Source organism: Phalacrocorax aristotelis, chromosome 13 (genome assembly GCF_949628215.1).
Source record: "Phalacrocorax aristotelis chromosome 13, bGulAri2.1, whole genome shotgun sequence".
Lineage (NCBI taxonomy): Eukaryota > Metazoa > Chordata > Aves > Suliformes > Phalacrocoracidae > Phalacrocorax > Phalacrocorax aristotelis.
In genome coordinates this window covers 4,154,726-4,160,153 of record NC_134288.1, presented here as the reverse complement: position 1 = coordinate 4,160,153, position 5,428 = coordinate 4,154,726, and positions in this window count along the sequence as shown.

Here is a 5,428-nt window from a genome sequence, read left to right as displayed (position 1 = left end):
GCGTGTCCGGGGTGTAATGCAGCTGTGGCATCCTCTCCTCCAGCCCTGTGCAGCCAGGCAGGCACATCCACCAGGATCCAGCCCTGTCCTCACCGCTTTTTGGGACCGCTGGGACAAGGCGGTGGTGGAGCAGGTCCCACAGGTTCCCTTCGCTATGCCACTGCTGCCCGGGTACCAGGCTGGTGCAGCAGCAGAGCTCCAGGCTGGAGATGGGCAAATAACCGCCTGCCTGCTTCTCTGGCTGAGCCGCAGTTTTGGATGGCCCTGAAAAGTAAAATCAATTTCTGAGACAAAATGGAAGATGATCGCAACACTTCGTTTAACTGAAGATGGAGTGTTTCATGTTGTTTCACAGAAGTTTTCACCTCGACGTCGGCAGTAGCAGCAGCAAATTGAGACGCCTTTCTCCATGCGAGATCATTTTGACACAATAACAGCAGAACCTTTGTTTAGTGAGTATCAAAATGAAACATTCAGCCTTTTTAAATCTGCTCTGAAATGGGTAGATTTTAGGTCAAATTATTTGCCAGCCCCAGACCCATGGGGGTACCCTGTTTGCAATGGGGAGATGAGGGGGGAGATGGGGGTCAAGCACTGGGGTGAGAAGCGGTGCTGGAAGGGCAGGGAGGAGGGAGTGCTTTGCTGTGTGAGCTCCTCGATAAAGCAGCTGTATTTTGGGAACTCTTCATTCACAGTTGGTGTTGTTTAAAACCATGTTTATTGCTTGGCTGCTTTTCTCTTTGGGAGATGGAGAATGAGACCAGAGCACTGCTCCTGCGTATAACAGCTTCTCTCCATTGGCCATCCTGGGGAAAACAGTGAGGTTCAGAAGTTGACTTCATGTCCTGTTGGAAACCCAAAACCTAATACTTGGCCCTAAGTCCGTTTTTTTTTTTTCCTCTGGAGCAGAAATAAAGTCAAGAAACAAAAAAACAAGGTAATTTTTTCCCCAGAATCCTTCCAAAATCTTTTCTTTCTGTCTCTTAGGTACATACTTGTGCTCCTGTTCACAACGTGGAAGAGATTTACCTTGACATGACCTGAAACAGGTTAAGGTCCCAGGAATGATCCCTCGGGTTGAGACTGAGTGTCCATCCCGGTGGTCACAGGCAGACACCAAAAAAGCAAGAACAGGGCAAGTGTATATGATATCCCATCTACCTTTCATCTCTTTTCAGATCAGAGGATTCTCCTGCTTAAAAACATGCATTTTCACTTGCCTCATGCTCCAGAGCTGGCAGAGAAAACCAGGGATTCGATATAGCCCAGCGCCAGCACACCTCGCTCAGGATCGCCCTGCGTCACCTGGGCTCAGAGGAACTGCTGGAAAGTGGAAGAAAAGCCATGCAGGAGAGCCGTCTCCTTGAGGCTCCCGGGAGGGAGATCTCCCCTCACTGTCTCCCTGGAGCGGTCACAGCAATTGCAGGAGACGTGGCAGCCTCTGGGCCGGCTGTAACCTTGGGTTTCGTTGAAGTCTGATTTTGTCTGGAATTGGACAACCCCCGTGCTAGGCTGGGGTCGCTGCTGCCTGCAGCTTTGCCAGTCAGAGACCTCAGGGGAGCAGACGGTTTGTTTAACCTGGGACACTTCAGCTGGGAAAAGTCAGGCTGAATGAACTGCCGTTTCCTGCGGGACTTCACTCCCCGTCACTCCGCTCCAGTGCAGAAGAGGAGGGTCAAGGAGGGAGGAAAGCTGTGGCCCTTTGCTCTGGGCATCTCGCAGTGCGTGGCACGGCCATCCTGGCATCCCCACAGCTGGGGTGCAGCGTCATCCCATCACCTTCTGCAGCTGGGCACAGAGCCGCCCTGCTGGGATGGCTGCATCTCTCAAGGAAGTCTGCTGGGTGCTGAGCAGGGCTCCTCGTGCCAACCAGCACAGCTCTGGTGGAGATCCGTCAGGTCGCAGGGAGATCTGCAGCTCTGCCACTCTGGCACAGACCGTCTGAGGTCATCACTCTGGCAGCCTCAGCTGGTACAGTCTGCTGGACTGGCCTTGCCACCCTACTCTTCCACTGGTGCAGAAACTCCTGTTGTCTGTGTCTGGCAGTAGGGTAGGAGTCTGAGGAGCAGGTGGAAGATGCTTGTGCCACCGTACTCAATGTCTGTCCTCCTGCAGGACCTGCCACGGTGATGCTTCTATGAGCAAGGAGATCCTGATTGTTGTGTTGCATGGATGGAGCACAGAGCTGCGTATTCACATGAAAACCAGCATGGCAAGTGCCTCTTCTTCCTCCTCCAGAGACCTGCCAGGGAAAGATGTCCCATGGCACCACACATGTGTGATGTGTGGACCACACAATGGTCCCAGCGATCCCTCGAGCCTGGGAGCACCAGAGCCCAGGGCCAGCACAGGAGCCCAAAGGAGCTTTAACCCCCTATTGCTTTTACAGAAAAACCACAATCCAGGCAAAAGCCTCCCAGGGGAGGACTCAGGGTCACTGTGTCATGGCCAGAACAAGCAGGAGCAGCCCTGAGAAAAAACAACATTATTAGATGCACCCTGCTTTCCCCCCAAATCCCAAAGCACAGCTTGTTGCTGACAACAGCCTGAGGGAGGGGGCCAGGGGCTGTGCCTGGAGGCACGTGTGCCCCAGCAGGGTTTCACAGGCAGCACTGCTCCAGTCACCTACCCACATACAGGGCTGTGCCAGCACTGCAGGCAGGAGCAGGGCCCAACGGGGTGTCTCAAAGGAGCGCAGTCACACAGGGGTTAACTGGGATCCTCTCTCCATGCACGGCTCTCCTGCCAGTCTGCTGAAATCCACTAACAGAATTAGCACTGGAAATTTGTACACTGTACTATGTTAAAAAAAAAAAAAAAAGGCATGAAATATATTTAATCTCTCATTTCAGAATTGCATTTGACATCTAAGTTAAATAAAATGTTCCTGAGGTCATTAAAAATCAGAAATAGTACAAGATTTGGGTTTACCATAGTTTCAGAATGAATCAGGTTTCTGAACTTGTTTTAATCTCTGTGTAATTGCTTTTCTGTATACGGTAACCTTTAGAAAATGAGTTTAATAATTAGTCATCTCAGACTAGTTAAAGACAACATCCTGCCCTCAGTTCAGTTTTATTTTCAACAAAAAACCAATGCCAAAGTAAAGTCTTCACTATAGCTGGAAACACAGATTCAGGCTATGTTTGGCAGGTGAAACAGCTAGTATTAAGCCCCCTAAGAGCTTGAAAGTTTAGCAATGCTCATCTTGATGATGGCTTTTCACTCTCCCTCTGCAAGAACTGGAAGAGAAGTGGAAAACATCAAGAAGCAGTGCCAGCCATGGCCAGTCCCTTGGCTCTGCCCTTCCTGGGCACAGAGCCCCAGATCAGTGCAAGGAGAGGGTTTAACCAAATGGTGAAACAAGGCCCCTTGTGCCTGGACCCCCTCTTTTCCCAGGACAGCAGGTCTGGGCAGAGTCCAGGCACTGTTTCCAAGTCCTTTGGGCCCATGCCTGGTGTCTGCATTGCTAGCATGATCCCCTCGGCTGGGGCTTGCTCATGGTCCTAGTAATGCCACTGTCTCCCCTGCTCCCTCAGCACCTCGCTCATCTATATTAAAATCTCATCTGCTTTCTCTCTCCCCGTCACATTTCATACCCTCATGCCAGTCTGGATCACTCCTGCGTTTATTAGTTTCCCAGTGCCCATATGTTATCCTCCTTGGCAAGTCCACATCCCCCAGGTCAGCAGCTCAGTGGTGTCGGTGGCCCCTTGGTCCCTCACCACTCCTGAAGCATGGGGTGGCTGCAGGGTTTGGTACCTGCTCCCCAGCTTCTTGCAGGGTGTGGGAGACCATCCCACACCGCAGGGACTGCAGTGAAGAAAAAGGCAATGCCCAGCCTGTGCTGACGGCATGTGCCGTGCAGGGGCACTGCAGGGTCACCCTGTGTGCCCAACTGCTCTGTCCCGCAGGGCTGCCCTTGCCCTCGGGAGACAGAGTTGCATCCCAACACTGCCATCATCTATCCAGCTTCTCTTCCCGCATGACTTCTGGCAGTCCAGTGCAAATCTGAACTGCAGGTTTCCTTCAGCATTGCAGAAGGCAGTGGAAGAGGATTGTCCTCCTCCAGGTTCCATTTCTTCATCACACTGGAGAAGGCACTGCAAGTACATTCCTCTGCATTGTCTTGCGCTTTATTTAGTTTAAAGGGATGGACCTGCCACCATGTTCCTGGAGAGATTATTCCAGTATCTGATAGATCTCACTCTGGGAAATGCTTCCTGCTACTCACCTTATATTTTCCTTTTCTTAATTTCATCTCATTATTCTCAGCTCTAACCCCTTGGGTGACAGCCATCCCTTTCCTTCCTGCTGACAGAGCCTCTGGTTGGATTTGCAGAACTCTTGGCATTCGTTGACCAGGCCATTCCTACTGAAGCCAATAGTTTCCATGGTGCACAGGCTAACAGCGAGTGCTGCTGGCTTGGAGAGACCTTCTTCATCATCCTGTCCCCCTTGGAGGGACTGTGCTGCCGTCTTGTTCACCTGCTGACTCCAGAAATGGGTTAATCCCACCCTGGGGACTCCAGGTTACTGATCTGGTTCCCAGGCCTGAAGTGCCCATTGAAGTCAGTGGAAAAGCTCACATCAGGGGTGGGAAGAAGCTGTAATCCCACAAATATGATAATCTTTGGATCAGGAGCACTCAGCCTCTCACTGACGGCTGAGAATATGTTTTGCTAAAGCAAACTGCAATTACATTTAGTATCTCCAATTTAGCTTGACATGTTGCCGCTAGAAAGATAGCTTGTATTAAGGGCTCTGCAGCACACAGTGTCTTTGACCCTCTCCCGTCTCCTTTTGCAGCCCCCCCAGACCCTCTCCCAGGCCGCATGACCAGGAGAGCAGAGATGATGGTAGCGGGCCAGTCCTGGCCAGCAGGAAGGAGCTGCTCATGCACAGCTATTTGTGTCACAGCAAGGAGCACTGTACAGCACTGACCAAGGAAATGAAGCCAGAGCCTGTGTGGAGGCCAGAGCAAATCCAGGAGAAAAGGCCAGTAGGAACCAGCTACTTCACTACAGAAACCAGGGGAAGGAGCTCACCAGAGCACAGTAATGGATAAAGGCAAGCACCAGCACGCTACAGCTCTGCACTGGTCGTCACATCTGGGGCTGTGGAGCAAGGGAGTTTTCCCCAAGCTGAGAGCCCACCTAGCAGTAATGGAGATGGATTTTTTTTCCACTGTCTTCATGGAGTAAAGCTATAATTAGCATATCCTCTGTATTGTCCATGTGCCATGCAAAGGTGAAGGTCTCATCACTCTAGACCTTCTCAGGGAAGAGCAACACTGGACACAAGGCAATGAATTAGATCCACCTTTTGCTGCTTTCTCCAGGAAGTTACTTTTGTTTCAGAAACATTACATGATCTACTAACTCCTTGTAAATGTAGCAGTCCAGCCCCCTGCCCTGTCCCATACACT